We start from the raw sequence: 19457 nt of genomic DNA, 5'->3' as shown, positions 1-19457 counted from the left end.
GGTGCATCCAGGCACCGTGGAGATGTGTTCCTAAAACAAACCTGCAGAGGTGCTTGGATAAGGACACGGTCAGCTCAAGAGGAACCAAATTACCCTTTGGAATTGCCGCCAGATAATTGACCTCATTTACTATTTTCAGACTGAACTCCTTCCCCCCACACAGTCACAGTGGAGGAATATTCAGGCGTAGATGATGTCCCCAAACATATCATTAAAGCTTGAAATAAACGTGCAGTGACATCCCGTGCTAAGGACTTCCTTTGTGCTCCGGGTGGTAACCAGGAGGTTGTTTTCAAAGTCATTTTTAATAAACAAAAGATTTCCCTCTTGTTTTTCCCCAAACATTGGGAAATGAATGCAATTTGGGTACTCTCATGCATTTCTGATTTTAAAATGGTCTTCCTTACAGCTGCCTCCTGTTTGCCAATAGGTAATGCCTCTGTTTGCTTCTCTTTCTTCGTTCTCTGCTTGAATTGCTCCAGGAACGACCCAGCCCAGCCCCTCTGGTTGTGTCTGTATAGGGGAAAAAGAGGTGGATCTGCTCTTTTCTCACTGCCCCGTTAATTACTAGGATTAAACACCAAGGCAGCCACATAGCATTTGAAGGGAAATAGAAATACAAAATAGAGGAGCCAAGTATTTGGCTTTTCACTATGGAAATGTGTCTGGGCACATCGGGATGCAGCAATGCCAGCAGTGTGACAGAGCTCCGTTCTGCCTCCAGCCCTGGTGGGACGCTGGGGGTAAAGTCCCCAAATTGTGTCCATAAGGCTGATGAGGATCACTGGGAAAGGGTTGGCCCTGTATTGGTTGGGGGCCTGCTGTGGCAGGAGGACCCCAGGGCCAGATGGTGGGGGAGCATTGCCTCGTGCTCTGCCTGGGCTTGTAATGAGCAGCACAAGGCTGGAGCGAAGTGTTTAAATGAAGAACACGTTTTTGTTAGCTAACAATGCAGAGAAAAGCCCTGGAGGCCCCACTTGGACAATTAATGCCTCTTCACTTGCATCAAGAGGGAGGATGGCTCTTCACTCCAGGGATTTTGCTACAAAAACGGGATTATATCAGATCGAAGGAGGTGTACAGAGATGTGCAAAGTGGAAACGAAGCCTGAAGTCTCCTTTGCTCTGTCCCTGCAGTGGGGACCACGCGGGGCTGTTTCTCTTGGCTGTGCTGAGAGCAGTGCTGACCTCTGAAGCAATCCTGGGCTTTTGGCCGCCTGGACGCTGGCTCAGCTTGCGCTGAACTGACGAGATCTGGCTTCCCAGATAGGAAAAACAAAACAGTCTCTGCTGGGCTGAGCTCGCTGGCCGATGTCACCCTTGCTGAGGAGGAAGGGAAGAGTGCGTGTTGTGCTGTAAAGGTTAAATCACACGGAGCCAATCACGTTCCTGCTCTGCAAACAGAGCTGGGCTGTACGTGCGCATTCTTTAATCAGTATTTGGTTTCTTGAATTTCTTTTATTGGTAGTTAACTGTGTAATGGTCTCAGTGGAACATCTGGTCCATGATTTCAGAGGAATATTCTTCAACCCTCGCTGAAAGCAATTATTTTTGGATACGAGTGGAGGCTTTGGAGCCATTAAGAAGATAAAATGCAGATTGTTTGCAGAGGATTTTTTATAACTGTAATGGCTCTCAAAAAGAGGATCTCTGGTTACTTTTTCCCCTATGCTATCAGGCAGACAGCAGAGACTGAGCAAAGTGGTAAGGGACTGAACCTAAGGCAGTGGGCTGTGACCCACGCCAAGCAATAGCTCATCTACCCATCTCCATAAGCCACTGAGGTCTGGGACTTCTTACAGAAGGATTTAAAAGCACATCAGCAGATGGGACAACTGTTGTTTTCAAAGCAGAAAATGAAGGGCTTTGCTTTTTCCCCCACTGATGGGTGAATCACAAACCTCCCAACTCCCAGCCTCATCCCAGTTCATGCAGAGCATAGAATAAAGCTTTCAGCCTCTGCTCTTTGCACATGGCAGGCTGTGGTGACAGCTGGGAAACCTTCATTCCAAAGCAAATGTGTTTTCCAAAGAAAAGCATTAATCTATCAGGAGGAAATCAGTTGTCTTGTGAGTTAAGTGTGGTTTTTGCACTGTGTCCTCCATGGAGGTTGCTGGCTGATTCCTCTTTGTCTGCAAAAACAGTGCTTTAAATTATTTAGAGGAAACTATAGAATCTTGGCTGCTCTGCGCTATTACGATTGCACATCTTGTCCCAGTGAAAACCACGTGCAGACAGGCTGTAAAGTCATGGCTGTTTTGTAGTAGGAAGACAAACTGAAGCTGTTAAACCAGGTAAGAATTGTTCCTCTTGCTTTGTCCTGGAGAGGTTGGGGGGTTGGGAAGGACCCTGTGCCCTTTGCTTGGTTGGGCTTAGAGGTGCCAAAGGATTGGTGGAGGGATGAAGGACAGAGTGCAGGTCTGTGTGTCCTGGGCAGTCTTTGCTGCACTGCAGCTGTGCTCAGCTTTGTTTCCATTTGTTTGTGTTTGTTTTTTCCCCACTCCTGACCTGGCTGTGGTCACCCTGACCTTGGCTCAGGGGTTGGCATTGGGCTGCTGAGGGCAGTGGGCTTTGCACTGTGTGAGCGTGGCATTCTGCACTACAAAGAACAATGCAGGGCTCACGCAGGGCACTGCACCACAAGGATCTGTTCAGTAGCTTGTTTTGGGAGAAGTGCAGCACGCATCGTAAACCAAATGCAAAACAGGACAAGTGGAGGAGCTGGGGGGCACCAAAGAGGACAGCTGCTCCATTCGTACAGTGACATAGCAGACACAGAATCATGGAATGGCTTGGGTTGGAAGAGACATCAGAGATCAACCTCCTGCCATGGGCAGGGTACCAGCCACCAAACCAGGCTCCAGATGTGCCTCCTGGATCCGTGCAGTGCACTCCCATCCATCGCTGTGGGCTCCTCTGCCATCAAAACTGCATCAGCTATTTGGGCCTGGGCTGCTCATCGGTTTGCTTCCTGTTTTCTGACGTTGCTGGAAGTCAACAGTCACATTGGGATGTTTTGGTGCTTTTTCTTCCCACCAGGATGTAAAATAAGGAGCAACAGAAACACACGTCCTGCTGAAGAGCCTCTGAGCTGCGTATTTGCCTGGGAACTTCTGTCTGACCGCTGTACAATCAAGGGTTCAGGTCAAATTAAGATGCAATTACGGCACTGGGACTTCTCATAGGTTAAAATGCCTCTCTCTAAAATTCCTCCAGCCTTTTAGGCGTGTACACTCGTGTCTAAATAATGGTCTTGGACTTGCCCTGCCTGCTCACACTGCCCCGGAGGTCCATCACCACAGGGACTGTTTGCCAGAGAGCCAGCAAGGAGATATTTATTGAAACGAGAAAATAACCGGGATGGCTTTAACAAGGCTCAGAAGAAGAGGTCTCTTATCAGCAGTAAATTCAGCTGTTAGTCAGCTCAGCCCTTGAATTCCTTATTAACCCTTAGTGAGTACCAAGGGGTGTTGTGCAGAGCAGAAAGTGTGTTCCTATTGAAAGGAGAGAGGTTGCCCTGGGGGAGCAGGGTGATACCAGTGATGGAGGAAGGCGATGCCGCTTTTAGTACAAGTTCCTGCAACAGAAATAGATCTTCCTGAGCACGCACTTACATCTTTGTAAATTATATCTCAGGTTAAACTACTCATTAGAGTGCCACAGGGGAATTTCAGGCTGGCTAGGTACATCATCACAGGAGATAGACTAAAAATTACAGTCATTTGGAAAGAACGTGGATTGGAGTCTTAGGGCCTGTGGTGAAAGTCAGTGCATACATTGGGTTCAGCCTGAGTGTTATCTATAGCACATCTTTCCAAGGAGCTACTGCACAGCTCCTGCAGGAGGTTTGTGCTGCTGGGGTTCACATTTTTTTTGCTTTGGTATTCATCTGGAGGTGAACACTTGTGAAATGGCTGTAACCACAGGACAGGGAGTATTTCTTCCTGCATGTGATAGTTAGTCCTTTGGGTAGGGGGGAGCAGAAGGCGTTGGGTCTTTGTCATCTGTAGTGCTGCTCCCACCATGGAGTCACAGCGTGGTGACCTCAATGATCATCCAGTTCCAAGCCCAATCCTTCAGACAGGGTTGCCACCCACCAAATCAAGCTGCCCAGAGCCCCATCCAACCTGGCTTTGAGCACCTCCAGGGGTGGGGGTACCCGTATTTCCTCCCCATGCTCTCTCCTTTGGCTCCTCTTTCCCTTAGGCCATCTCTTCCCTCTCATGGAAACAGAGTGTTTTAGGACACACACTAAAATTGCTCTCCAGTGGTGATACTCATCAACCACAGCAGAAAAACCTTTAGACAACTATGAAGGAATTTGCCACACTCGGGAAGATTTTTCTCCCTCTCTCTAGACTTGCATGTAACTTAAAATAGCTAATTATTAATGCCAATGCCTCTTCATTCTATGAATAAATGAGATACTGGCGCGGGGAAAGAAGGAGCTATGAGATCACCAGATCGCCCGTTTGCCCATCTCTGCTGCTCATAAGCATGCGGGGGCATGTGCAAGCGTTCATCATTTAAAGGGAAGATTCTGACCATAATGTAATAAGCATCCATTATAACCAACAGAATCATGTGAGCGTAGCAGTGGAAAAATTCAAATGTTGGCCTCATGCTTTCTGTTTCGCAGTCGTTGCGCTGAAGCCGCGTGCTGAGGATGCCCGCTCACAGCAGCCACGTTAGCAGCAGTGAGGAGGTTTCTGCAGATGGGATCTTTTGGTGGGAATTGCAGCCGTAGGAGGCCTGCGGTGTCTGGGCAGCAGCTTTGAGCTTTGCTGAAGGGCAGTGGAGTTGGTTCACTTTGGGGAGGTTCAGAGTTAGCCTATCCAGCATGAGGGGATTGCAGCTCCTGCTTGCATAGAAGTTGAATCTTTGCTGTGTTGTTCCTCCACAAGAAAACGTTAAGAAAAAGGTTGAAAATTATGAGTGTCTGTCCATCTTCCCCACCATTTTATTTCAGCATAAAGAGCAAATAACTGTGTGCTGTGATTGCAGCTATTGCCGAATTACGTGGTGATTCATGGCATGCAGATTACAGGGCAAGGGTTATAGCTGGGATTGCTGTGGTTTCTCCAGATCCCTGAGTATCATGGACTCATAAGCACTGGGTTTTTCTGCTTGTGTGACAATGTTTAGCTTGAGCTGCAGGCACAATTAAGTGGGAAGATGGCGAAATGCATCTTAACTGCTGTGGCAAGTGTGAAATCTCCTTGAAAATAAAGTGACAGCTGAATGAGCTTCTCCCATTGTCTTCTGGATGTTCTGAGAGCTGGCAGCAGCCATAGGGGCCTATGGCAGTGCAGAAAGCCACATCCAGCTGCTGGTGAGGAGCCCGCTGGTACTTGGGTGGTGGTGGAGAGGAAAGGCTGACACTGGTGGGAGTGGGAGGATGTGGAAGTGGTTTGCTTTGGCTCACCGTGGGGTCTCAAATCAGTGAGTTACTTTCTTATTAAAGCCAGAAAAGCTACAGTTCTTCAAACCCTGTTCTTGCTCATGGTGAAATCTCCCCCCTTGCAGACACCGTCGCTGCGTGTGCCTCTAACAGCATCGTTTTAGCATGCAGGATCATGTGGGTGTGCATGGATCCTGCCTGGGGGTGCACTGCCGGAGTGGATTTCTAATTATAGCTAATTGCAGGGTTGGTGCTCCCTGGATTTGGCCTGATAGAAGTCAAACGATTTCCTGTTGCTCAGCACTTTGCAGACGTGCACTCAGAGGCGCTGTGATGGATGTGCTTTCTATCCAGCTTGGTGCATGCACGCTCTTCACTCTCCTTCCTGTGCATGGGACTTGGGGTAGCAAAGCACCACTGTGGGGTCATTCTGTGGTAAAAGTAAAAATCATTCTTTGAAGCCTAATGGGGACATGAAAATTGCTTTTTGTATGGTTAGTGCAGTCATAACTTTGTGTTGTCAAAGACCCCAAGCAATTGAAACAGCTGTTAGCCCAGGAGAGGTCTTGGCCAGAAGGCATGGAGGGGATGGTTTGGGATTTGACTTGGGAATCCTAGAAGTCTTTTCCAGCCTTAATGATTGTATGATTTTTTTGGTTTGTTTATATATGAAGCAGCCTTCATTGCTTTGTCACCTTGTAGGTTTCTTAACAAACCCCAAAACAAGCTGTGTTCTCTCATCTTGAGCTTAGGGGGCCTGCACTTGGCTGGAAGCATGGTGAGGACAAGGGGCTGGTCTGCCCTGCTCCTCCCAGGGAGAATCCCCCAAAGGATGAGGAATTGCATGAACTTGGAGCTAAATGCCATATGGCTGAAGCAAAAAATAAATGAAATCACACCTCTTCATTACAGAGATTTATCTTGCTGGGCAGGGGCCTGGCAGCCACCACCAGATGCTCATCTTCTCAGTTGCATTATTGGCTTCTGGGATATCCTCATAATTGCCATTAAGTGGGAGATGATTCCCCAGCATCTGGTGCGTGTTAATACCAATTCAAAGCACTTATCAATCCACTTAAGGAAAGCACGTACGTGCTCCATGTGCAGAGCTGCTCTGCAGGGTCCTTATCGGGTCCCATTTTCCCTTTGAATTGCTGCTGAATGGCTCTCAGTGGCCCCTGGTGCCATCAGAACTGCTGGGAGGCATTGCCCAGGCGCTGCGTCCCACCTGTGCCCATGGGTTGGGAAGTGCTGCTCGGTTCCCCCAGCCCCATTCGAGGGTTGTATTTATTTCAGAGCTGCTGAAATACCGTCTCACTACAAATTACCCCTCAGCTGGTGAAAAAACGCATGTAACATCTGAGCCTCGGTAGAAATATTCCAATAAATTACAACTGCTGTCGTTTGGGTTTTTTTTTTTTGCTTTGTGTTCAAACCACCTCTTGGGAAGCTGCCTGCAGCCGGTTGTGGTGCAGAGTGCCGCTCCTGAGGTGCTATTTTCATTCCAGATAGGAATAAAACAAAGCCCTGTTTTTAAAATATTTTCTCCCCACATCCTTCCTCAGTGTAGCTCTTGGCCAGGTGAAGCTCTGTGCAAGCTACAGCAACAGCAAGCTCCGGGCTTCCAGGCAGAGCTTTGGGGCGGAGTGCTTGCAGGAGGACCCGGTTAAATAAGGGGATGAAAGACTTCCTCACGCAGTTCCTGGCTGAGGAATGCTGCTCGGTATGAGGCAGTGTGCGAGGGCAGGGACAGGCATTCCTCAGGCTTGCTGGGATCCAGCCCTGTCTAGACTTCATAATGCAGTGGTGCGCACCGCCCGGCCTTGAACTGCTGCCATGGCATCTCTCAGCTCTTCGTATTAATGGAACCCAGAAGCCTGTGCTCTGCCAGAGCCTCAGCCATGCCAATGAGACCCAGTTCCTGCCAGGTTGGCAACTGGTCCCACTAAAGCAGTAAACGTGCAACAGGTGGGATTGGAGCTCGTCTCCTGACCCACATCCTGATGATGGTGAGAAACCTCCCCCGGTGTCTGGGTACCTCTGGGCTGAGGGAGATGCTGGAGGGATGCTCCTGCAAAGGGAACCTGCAGAGCTGAGCTCCCAGCAGGTGTCATTTTGCTCTCACTCAAATATAACTGTGACCTCTTGTTTCCATGCTGGTGGCTTTGGGTACCTGAGCGGATGTGCAGTGCTGTGTGGATCCCAGCAGTGGGGTCAGCCTGAGGTGAATTCCAACTTTGGATTAACCAGCTTTTCAGACCTGCTGAAGTTTTTGGTTTTTGGTATTTTTGCCTCTCAGGCTGACACGTCATAAATGTGTTAAGCACCAGGAACAACGTGTTGGGACCCGTGCAGAATTCCTGTTGCCCATAGGAATGGACTATTCCTGCTTGCTACAGGTTCTGCTCTGCTTGCCTCTAGGAGGCTGGAGGACAAGCACAGGCAGGCTGTTAGGGCTCTGCATCCAGGGCGAGCGCTCACTGCCTGCACAGCTTGTAATTTACATACAGGGGAATGGGCACAGAGAGCTTCTGTGCTGAAGTCTGTAACAAATGCTGAGAAAACCTGCAAAGTCCACTCCTGCTTCCTGCTCTAAATCCCCCACAGCAGCCACTGACATTCAGAGCCAAACACTTTCCAGCCAATGGAAAGATTCCCTTTGACTTTAATGGTCTTTGCATAAGTGCCTAATTCCTTCCTGTTCACAGGCTCTCTTGGATCTGGTTATGGAAACAACTGCATATATGAAGTGCTGCAGTGAGCTGTAAACCCATCACAGCAGTGCAATGGCAGTGTGCTGTCCTCCCAGACAGCTGGAATGGGCTTTGTTTGACCAAGAACCTGCTGTGTGTTCTTACATCCAACCCTGTGGCTGCAGGGTGAATGTGTATTCTAACAAACATGTCTGTGTGGGCACTGCTGCTGTGAGTCCCAGGCTGAGCAGAGGGGAGGCAGATGATGGTGCTCTTCCTCGACACCCTACAAACTTTCCAGACTTACTTGGTTTCCTTTTGACTTTGCTTCTCAAACTCATGAGGATGAGGCATGGATGAAGCGGTGAGTTCATCTCTTTGCAGTTTTGCCAGCTTTTCCCCCTCTCCTTACACTGGAACCCAAATCTTGACCAGCCCCAGCCCCAGTCCCATTGGCAGCCAGTGAGCCTCGAGGAGAGCTGACTTGCTCTCTTTGGTGACATCCTTCCTGCTTGGTTGCACCCTGCAGGGTTATTGGTCATGAAATGGCTGGTTTTATGGGAACATTCTTAAAATTCAGCTTTTCTCAATATAGAATGGTTTTTGCTCCTATAAATTTTGCAGTGGTGAGTTCTACATGAATTTACTGCTGCTCTCATGTGTCAAAGCTCAGGACAGCTTGTTCCATTTTCTCCTCTGGATATGACCAGTTCCATGAAATCAAAATCTAACTTGGAATACTCAAATTGCACTGCACGTATGGGAAATGGCCGTGTCTCGATGCGCTGCCAGAACAGTCGCATTATGAAAGAGGTGCTGGCTGTGTAATAAATGGGGCATCTCTAGGGCTTCTGTTTGCAGACCCATCAAGCTGCAGCTGGAGTAATGGGAACAACAGAGGAGGCTGCAGGAGCAGTGAGTGTGAAGGGTTCAGCCTGGCTGCCTATTCTGGGATGTCTTAATCAGCTGTGACACATGAGGTACAGTGATGAGCAGCAGCATGCAGAGGGGGAATGTGGCTTAGCTAGAAGAGCATTGGTGATAGCATGCAAACCCTTCCGGCAGTGTGATGGGCTCTGATGGTGTCTTTCACATCGAGTGGCAGATGCCTCATCACGTGCAATATGTAATGCAGGGTGGAATCATTCCCTGCCTGCAGGGAACTTAGCAGGCTGCACCCAGCTCCCCGTGCTTGCAGGCAGAAGGGGAATTTTGGAAATCAGGTTTGTGTTGGGTGCCTTGTTGTCTCCTAATCCCTGCCCTGTGCATGCGTGCACATTTGCTCTGCCCTGAAACGTGAGCTGCATGAGGCTGGTGAGAGATACAGGCTGAATGTAGCCGGGAAGGGTGGGAAGGAAGAAAACTCCCAGCAGTTGTTTAAAATGGATTGTAAAAGACTGAAAAAAAACCAACACCCATGCATTAAAAAAAAAAGACACCAAACACATTACGAAAAAGTTGTGGTTGCTTAAGCTGGTTTGAATTCCTGGAAGCTGATGGAGCCCTGGGTTGCTGTTGGGTTTTAGGCATCTTTCAGGCTTTTTGGATAGTTTGGAGTGTGGGTGTGTGTGGGGAAAGAGCTGGGGATAAACCAAAGCTAAAAATGGTCAGGGAGCACAGGAACAGGATGAGTGCACGCATAATCTTCTTGTTTCATTTATGTATTTATTTCCTAGGCTTGTTGGAGATTGGGGGAGGTGATGGATGGAGCCCAGTGGAGGTGGATCCTGAAGGCCAGGTTTAGGATCCTTCATGATTCACCACATCTCACCTCCTCAGCTATGGGAGATTCTCTCCTTTTGCCAAATAACCAATGCCAGCTTCTGACTGATGTCCTTCCTCAGAGATGGGGATGTGGACAGCCAGCCCTGCCAGCCCTGCTCTGGTGGTCTTATCAGCATTTCAGATGACGTCAATCAGAGTAACTCCCTTCCTTTCTTTCCCAACTGGAAAGACTTCCTTTGAAAATATGAATATCTGCATGATGATGATGATTATTTTTTTTCCCAGTAGGTTAATTAATAGATGATTCATCACCTTGAAAGCTAATGGGTATTTATCCCCATCACGGAGGAAATGAATGCCTTCTATAAATAAACGACACCCGCTCACAGCCCGTCCTTATTTATGCAGCTTCTCCTTCAGGAAACCAACTCAGCTGGAGGAGCTCATGCTGTTTCCTGGGCTGCTTTGCACTGTCCTGCTTTGGTGTTCCACACAGTGAATGCAGTGACCTTCAGATGGAGGGAGCACAGCATGATCTTCCCACTCTGGACTGATGAAGGCGATGCTCAGTTGGGTTCTCCCATGGGCTGGAGGTCCCCGATGTGCAGTCGAAACCAAAAATCCCAGATTGTTCACAAAATATTGGGAAACCCTTTCCGAGTTCCCATCTGCTTCACATCAGTGGTGTTTATTGTCTTTGTTTCCAGCTCTCCAGCTATTGTCAGCGGTGACCTTAATTAAGAGCACATTAACAACCACGTCTAGCTTGTTGCTCACGCGCATGGAATTAAGAAGCAATTATTTACTTTTACTGCTTGCTTGCACAGAGCTGCTGTGCCCCGTGGGGGCAGGAAGGTCCATCTTCTCAAGGACTTTGTGGTGGAACGAGGGGATCTGAGTGCTCCTCCTGCACTGCTTGCTCCCTCTGTTCTCATCGTAAGCGATGGAATTTGTGTGGCTGCCTTCAAGGATGGAATCCGTGGGGCTGCCTCCAGGCTCCAGAGTAACACCAGTGTGTGAGAATCCGGGTTGGTTCGTGTCCCCATCCCTCATGGAAGCACGAGCTGAAAGCTCCGAGCACAAAGGAGCACCGGGACATTTTTTTTAGCAGACTTTGGAAAATCTGTGCTGCTTTGGAGAATTTATTATTTTTTAATTCATCTTTAGGGACGTGGGTTCATGAATTTTTAATTCTTAAGCTTGGCGGCCCTGGCTGAATTAAGAAGGGAACAACTGATTTTAATGAGTGTAAGATTAATGCAGATGAACTTGGCTCCCAGCCCTCTCCTCAGCGCCCACTGCATTCCCACTCTCTCTGCTCATCACCTGGGGAGATGCTTTCCCCCCGTTAGCATTCAGGCTCATGCTTTTCCCTCATCGTGGCACATCCCTGGGTGAACTTTTGCATTTTTTGTTTTTTTAATTGTTTTATTTGTTTGGAGAAGTGCTTGGTGCTCTGGTTTGTATAAATTGTGGTTATGGACAGAAGGGCCCAGCACTGGGCAGAGCTGTATAATCAGCTCAACAACTTGTGCCTCCTTATGCACCCCCAATCAGATATTTGCATAGTGAATGATTTTATTGCCCAAGCAATAAGAGAGGGGAGGCTGAGCTGAACTGATTTTGTGGACAACACTCAGCTTTCATGTTTCAGCTTTTGAAACATCTCTATGTTTCACTGTATGCTTTAAGCACTGCCTTCCTGGGCTGTCGGGTAGCAGAAACATTGGTGAGCAGTGTGTGCCAAACAGCACCAGACACCACATTCTTTCTGTGCTTTTTTTTCCCCCCTACTTGCCCCCAAACTGCTGATTCCTCCTCATGCCAGCCAAGGGCAGCCATTCCCAACCACAGACCCAGTGCCCTTCTGTTGTTTGTGCTGAAGTTACCCACCAAGTGCACATTTTTTCCCCTTTCAGCACAGCAATTTCCTTTATTTTTCCTGGGCTCGACTTAAAGTTTGTGCTTTGGTTTCAAAAAAAAATAAAAAATAATAAAAAAATAAGGTTTTGTAGGTCTTTGATTGCCCTGACGAGGACACCAAAGTGGAACATCTGAACACCGGGAGGAACGTATCCCAAGAGCAAGGGTTTGCACGTCCTGTTTTTAAAGCTGCTCTCATAAAATGTTCAAAAGCTTTTCAGTGTCTGTGAATGGCTGTTTCAGTGGCTATGTTAGTGGCTTAACATGGCTGTTGTTAGTGGCAGCATCTGTAACTTGTAACTGTGATACTGCACGCTCAAGAGGAGAAAGAGGAAAGGCATTGGAGGTTCAGGTTGGATATTAGGAACAATTTTTTTCTCTGAGTTGAGTGGTGATGCAGTGGCACAGCTGCCCTGGGAGCAGGGGGGTCACCATCCCTGGAGGTGCCCCAGAACCATGGGGAAGTGGCAGTGGGTACAGTGAGGTGGGCTGGGGTTGGCCTTGGGCATCATGGAAGTCTTTTCCCACTGATGCCCCCATTAGACGAACATGAACAATAATGAGGAAGACAAACAGAAACACTGATGTGCAGCTGAGATGCTGACATATTCAGCACTGAGGGTCTAACAAAGATGAATGTGTTACATGAGAAAAAAAGTTGGAACCTGGAGCACGGGTTGCTCTGCAGTGCACAAAACAAGCCTGCTGACTTCGTGGCCTGTGATTGAAGAGGTGCCATCCTAATGGAACAGTGCCCTTTCTGCTGCACCTCTCGGAGGCAGAAATGGAAACTGCAGTCGTGTATTGCAGACTGCCCTGTCCCCACCCTTGTTGGATGAGCAGGGCAGCAATCTGCTGCCAAACGTCTGCAGGGAGGTCTTGGAGCATTGAGAGCAGAGCAGGGCTGGGTTCTGCTGGATGCTCCACACCCTGTGCTGGGTTGCACTGGTTTTACTGGCTGAATTTTCCAGGTGTTTCCAAGTACAACCGAGCAGCAGCCGGCATTCTGCCAGCCCCTGGGAGATGTTTTTCCATCCCTGACCCTGAGCTATGACAGCAACCACTGTGCTGGGACCAAGCGAGAGGAGCCAAGCCACAAACCCTGGAACCTGCAAAGGTGGAGAGTTTAAAGGCAGTAAGGACTCATTTCCCAGGCAGAAAACCCTGCTGCAGCCTCACCCTCCCTGTTTACTGCAGGATGAGCCCTCAGAATTGGGCCATTCTCTTCCTGTGGCTCCCAGCACTGGGCTGGCAACAGAGGCCATGGCATCAGACCCGGAGCTGTGTTTTTTCCAATGGGTTTGGGCAGCGAGCAGCTGATGTCACAACAAGTGGCTGCCACAGATCCCAGTGCTCAGAAGGTGCTGCAAACCCCACTGTAAGAGATTTTTCCTTACAGGGCATTAAGATGTCTTCTGAAGGAGGAAAAGACAGGGTTTGGCTTTGGTCTGAATGCACGGAGATCCCTTGCTAGCTGGGTTCTTCCAAATGGTGTTAGCAAATGGTTCCTCTTGTGGGGTTGTGAAAGAGAGATTTCAGCATAATTACTATCAGTTTCCATTTAAACCCATCTTCCAGCAGAATTAGGGGCAGGGATGGAAAGAGCACAACATCAGAGTGCCCATTTTCCAGCACTGCAGAAAAAGAGACCCTTAGCGGTGCTGGCTCTGGAGAGAAAATAAGCATGTGGGTGAGTTGCATTTATCCATGTTTTTGTGGTGAGCTCTGCATTCATCCTTATTTTGACACTCCTGTGATTTAGAGTAATTGCTGAGAACTCCCTGCTCGTTGCCTGCAGAAGGACTGGTTGCAAAGTACGACTGTTGCAGCCACTGTTGGAAGGAGCAGTGGATAAAGGCACTCCTGGTACCTCTGAGAGGCCCCACGTGTGTTCCTTGTCCATAGCAACAGACACTGTTTGTAGTGGAATAGTGCACCAACAATGCGTTTCATCTTTCACCCAGGGATTAAAATGGCCTCTGAATGAGGCAGCAGCTGGGGGATCTCCTAAGAGCACAGGGCAGCACGGGGCACCTCCTGCCCCAAAGGGACCAGCTGTGGGGCTCAGCACCAAGAGCTGCTCTGTGGGGTATGGCTTTCGGCCATCGTTCCCTTTGCAGGTGAAGAGGGGCCCACTGAGTTTGTTCTGTGTCAACAAGGAGAGCTTAAATACCACGAGTGAAACATTCCCATTGTCTCATGTGGTTTGCTTGGACTGCAGGAGGAACCCTCTGCTCTGACTCCCTGTGCACAAATGGGGTGCACAGGACCCAAATGGAAGTTCTTTATTTTTAATTTTTCTTTCTCCATCTTGTAGCAGAAACGTTAGGTCATGGCCTGAAGCGGTGATGGAGCACCTGGTGGGAAGACAGGGCCAACCCAGGGGAGCTCAGGTGCATGCAATGAACCTGAGTGACCAGAAGGGCAGCAGCCAGGATCCACCCCTTCCCAGCCCTCATTTAAGGGTTGGCAGTGGAGGTGAGGGCATCTCATCTGGAGGTCTTTGAGTACCTGAGGCCTTTTAAAGGTAAGCAGATCATTTCCTTTATTTCTGTGCTCACAGCTGTTGTATTTGAGTAAGCCTTCACTTAGTGCAGCCTGGGACCTTACTACTCTGGCTACTCTGCTGTCATTGCTGTGCTTTCCATTGTGTTATGTGTCTCCATGCTCCTCTGTGACCCCAGAGCAGCAGGGGAACCAGGCTGTTGGATGGCCCTCTCTGTGCCCCTCTGGCTGTACCTTCTGATGTCCGGTATGACAGCTGCTCCTAGAGATCTCCAAATATTTGCCTTCAGGCTTTATTTTTCCTGATCCTCGCAGAGCTTGCAGATTTTACCTAAGATTTTCTTGGAGAGCAGGGCAGCAGTGCCCTCTACTACTAACTTTCATTTTTAATTGCAATTAAAACAAGATAGGGTTTGAAAGCGAATCATGAGGCACCCGTTCTCAAACACGTGGGTCCGGCTCTGTTTCGCTCCTCGTTTCTCGGCTAACAAAGTGCTTTCAATCTGCATTGCTGTTCGGTTCTGGCGGTGTGTGGGGGGATGGATGCGGGGCTGTCCCGTGCAGCTCTCGGTGCCGCCGGGAGGTGGCACAGCGCACCCGGAGATGCTGCGGGGTACGGGGCGATGCGGCATCCCGAAACGGGAGCGGTGTGAGTCATTGGGGTAGTTCCAGGAAGGAGAAAAAAGGGCTAGCGTCTTCTTTCTCGGAAGCTCATTGTGCGAGATCTTTGTAGACGGGGGTGGAGGGGAGGAAAATAAAAAGGCAACAAAACCCACATTTAATATCGAGAGAAGGGAAAAAAATGAGAGTTTCCAAGTGCTTTGAAGGCATGCAGCTGTTAGGACAGTCTGTGCTATGGGTTGCCATGGCCTTTCCCAGCTGAGCACAGTCCCAACTGACCCCTGGTTATTTTCCTCTTCCCCCCCCCCCCCCCCCCCCCCCCAACTGCTGCTCTCACCTGCTGCCCATCATCCTGGTTATAGCTTCTACCAACCCATCCCATCACCACGTGCTGCAGGGATTTTCTCCTAGGAGCAGGCTGGTGGCTGAGCACATGGCTTCTGAGCCTCCCACCTGTGGGTCTGGTGCTGCTGGTTCCCAAAGCAGCCCACATTTCCCTGTGTTTGGCCCAATTTCACCTCTTGGAGCACTTCTCAAGCACCTGCATCTGAGGTGATGCAGCAGGAAGTGACAAGGCAGTGTTCTTTTCTAACCACTGGCAGCGTTCCCTTTCTGGGAAAGGCAGAACAGAGAGGGTAGAGTCAGGAGATCAGTCATCTGGAGACCAGGACAAAGAGTTGTTTTCTACAAAACATTGGCTACGGAGCTCCTGCTGCAAACGTTGTATTTTGAGTAAATTATCATCCATATTTCACTTGAATGGATGATTTAGAAAGGCATTGATATTGTTGGCAACCAACATGCTATACCACTTATCTTGTGCCCAGTTTGTAACCAGAATAAAAGGTGATTTCCCAGAAACAGAGTTCTTTCTCTCCCAGTTTTCCCTTTCCATTTTCATTACCAAAACATTCACTCAGCAGCAGCTTCGTAGGTCCCAGGAGACCAACATCCAACCTCTGTCCCCTCAATAGGGCCCTTTCAGTGCAGGATCCCAAGGACAGTGCAGGCTGTTGTGTCCTAGCACTGGGGGCTCAGGATTCCTCCACCTTTAGCAGCTCCCATGGGTGCCTTTTCCATAACCAGTTTTTCCCCAGACACTCTTTAAAGCCAGCTATGCTTGTAGCTTTCTCAGCATCCCTGTGGGCTGCAGGCTGTGATGAAGAAGCTGGTGTCTAAGCTCATGGGAGCCCGTTTCCTCCTTTTCAATCTCTTGTGACTGTCAGTGACAGATCCTGATGTGAAATATGGAGGGACTGCAGGTGGTAGAGCAGCTCTTCAAAGTGCTGTTGAGAGGCTTCTCTCCTGCCCTCAGGGAAAAGCACAGTGGCGAAAACAAAAGCTCTATTCTTCGTTCTTTTTGTTGTGCCTTCTGAATTCCTACTTAGCATCCTGAAAGCCCTTCAGAGGATTTGCATTTAGAACATGCAATGAATTTCTCACAGTGTGGGGCTGGAGGAATTGTGCTGGTGCAGCGGCAGTGCAGTGGGGCATGGCCTGGGCTGTGCCAGGTGAATCTGTACAACAGAGCTCTGCCTTGGGTCCTCCTTGTGCCATACAGCCCTTTCTTTTAGTTTAAAAACCATTTTTTAATAAATACAAAGGGAGCACAAGAGGATGTTTCCAGAACCCATTGCAGACCTCACCTCTCAGCCCATCTGTGTATGAGGGGCTTAAGCAGCTGAAGAAAGATGGAAAAAAAGGGTCATTTATGACTCAATCCTGACCACCCTGATGGTGATCTGGCTGCTGGGTTGCTGTTATTGAGTATTTCCATGTGTTCAGGCTGATGGGTGGCAGCTGGGATCCCAGGGCAGGTGGCAGCAGGCAGAATTATCACCCTGACCACAGCTGGATGGTGATGTGACCTCAGGCTCTCCTGGTGGGATTGGAGGCCCCTGGCTTCTTGTTTATGGGCATACACATTGTTACAGCTGGATCCAGGTTCCTGGGGGGGATGAGGTGCTGGGTGGTGGTAATAATTCTTTGGACAAACCCAAGGATTTCATGGCCAGGAGTTCATAGAACCACTAAGGTAGGGAAAGACCTAAGATTGTCTAGTCCAACTGTTCCCCTACCACCAATATTGCAAGATAAACCATGTCCCTTAGTACCACATCTACGCATTCCTGGAACACCTCCAGGGATGGTGAACCCAATCAAGTGAAAGGGTTGCTCCAGCTTATCCCAAACCCAAGGATGGATGAGCCTTCACTTCCCACTGAAATCCATCAGCTGCCCTCACCTGACCCCAGCCTTGTCCAGGGACGCACTGTGTGCTGGTGGGTGACTGCTGATATTTTCAAATAGCCAGACTTCATGCAGAATAGTGCAGGGTCAGCAGGACTCAGCCCTGTACCTGCCACATGTGTGTGCCCAACAGCCCATCTCCTACTTTGCCCTTCTATTCTTGGTGTCTGTGCCAGGACAAAGATGAACAGTGACAAAGGGCTGCTTCCATTTTGCCTAGAACATAAGTTCATGAACTTCTGCTATCATTCAAGTATGATTTAATTAAAACATCATGCCTTACACAACCATCTCCCTCTCTCCTCTCTATTTAGAGAGCACTTCCTGCTTTTTCCAGCTGGACAAGCGATCCTTCTGTCTTCTTTGAAGTAAATATTTTCTTGGGTTTGGCTGCTGTCACAGCCACACATAGTCCTCTGCCTGATATTTTATCCATCTGCTGCTGAAGGACTGCAGAGTATTTTCAGCCTAGAGTCTCCGAAGGGGTTGAGATGCTGAGTGGAGTTAAGGAACACCAGTGCAAGAGAAAAATGTTCTGTTTGGCTTTCACCTGTGCACTAAGTCAAGCTCAACTGCCTTAAAAATGAACTATTTGCAGAGATGCTTGTGGGGGATGTCCTGGCACTCACGTGAGCTGTGATCATCAATGGTCCTGGTGCACACTCTGTGCTCACGTGTAGGGCTGCAAGCCAGCCCTGGTTTCCTCTTTTGTCTACAGGGGATGGAAAAAGAGAACTGGACTCCCACGCCAGTGAGGTTGCCAACATCTGCGTTGCTTTGCTTGTTGTGCCTGAAGTACATCTGGCCTGGGCAGTGCTGTGTGGGGAGGAGCTGTGACAAAGCCCTGAATGGGCTGCAGGGCTGGCAGGGGACGACGCTGCCCCCACCATGATGCACTGATGGGGGGCATGTGAGGATGGGAGCCGTGTTGCCTTTCTGGTGCAGCCACACATCGCCTTGTGTTTGGGGCTGGATCTATCTCCCATGGTTTTAAACTTCATTATCTACCCTACCTGACCCTGCCCTATCCTATTTTCAGTTCTCATCCTTCTAGAGATGCTCTGGAGAAGGTTATTTGGTGGTCAGCTGAGCCGTGAGCTCTGCCCAGCACAAAGCCACCAGCTGCCTGCTGGACACCAGTTCCTTGTTCAGCATCACTCTGTTTTATCCTCCTCCAAAGTTTGTCCTGTAGATATTTTGGAGCTTGCATCAGTTCTTTCCTTGAAGTTCCTTGAAATTCTCAGAAATATCAGTTCTTGCTGTTGCTCGCTTGTATTTAAGCAGAGCTGCTTCATTTACATCTGACCCCAGCAGAATTTTGTTACTGCCTGTGCTGCAGCTGTGAGGACACCTGGAAGCCCAGCAGTTCCCACCCAGACATTCTCAATCCTCCCAGACCTTTCAGGGCAAAACGCCATCCCTGAGCTCCCAGATTTGGAGCCCATGTGTGCCTCAGTCCCCCAGTACCCAACACTGTGAAACCATCAACTAGTACTATTTTTTTTTTTCTTCATTATTATTATTTTTCTAGGATGAGAGGTAATGGCCTGAAGTTGTGCCAGGGGAGGTTCAGGTTGACCATTAGGAACTATTTCTTCTCTGAAAAAGTGGCCTTTTTTGTTAGCACAGCTGCCCAGGAAGTGGGGGAGTCATCAGTGCTGGAGGTGCACCAGAGCTGTGGAGATCTGAGTGATCAGTGGGCATGGTGGGGTGGGTTGGGCTTGAGCTTGGGGATCTTAGAGATCTTTTCCAGTCTCAGTGATTCTATGATTCTCCCTTAAACTGAAAGATGCACATTGCTCCTTGCTGCTGCTCCATGACGCCTGTTTGAGGCACAGTGCTTTGGGACTGGTGGTGAATGGCCCTTTGTGCAATGGGGGCATGCTGGCCACCCAGCTGCCAGCAGGGAAAATTGGAAAAAGTATAAAGAAGACATTATTAAACCTAAAAATAAATGCGAATCTGCATTTCCTCCCCTTAAACAGCAAAGCGAAGTGCTCATGAACTTTTTGAGCACTTTTGTCCATTCCCTGCTGCTAGCTAATCTCTGTTTTGTGCAGGGCACAGAACTCCTCCCAGCACTGGCTGTGGTCCAGGTACTGGGAATCTCAGTCTCGTGCTGGTGATGGCACTGTCTCCATCACTCTTCTTTGTCTCCAGCTCCTGCTTGGCAGACTCGGGGCACTCTGGGGGTCTTTTTCTTGTTAAAGAAGTGAAGGCCTGCATGTAGGGGCAGGAATACAGAGGGGGACAGCAATGTATAGAATCACCAAGGTTGGAAAATAGATCTAAGATCATCCAGTCCAACCATTAACCCACCATGCCTACTAACCACTAACC

Source organism: Lagopus muta, chromosome 18, assembly GCF_023343835.1.
Source record: "Lagopus muta isolate bLagMut1 chromosome 18, bLagMut1 primary, whole genome shotgun sequence".
Classification (NCBI taxonomy): Eukaryota; Metazoa; Chordata; class Aves; order Galliformes; family Phasianidae; genus Lagopus; species Lagopus muta.
The sequence above is the reverse complement of the archived record's forward strand: the minus strand, read 5'-3'. Positions refer to the sequence as shown.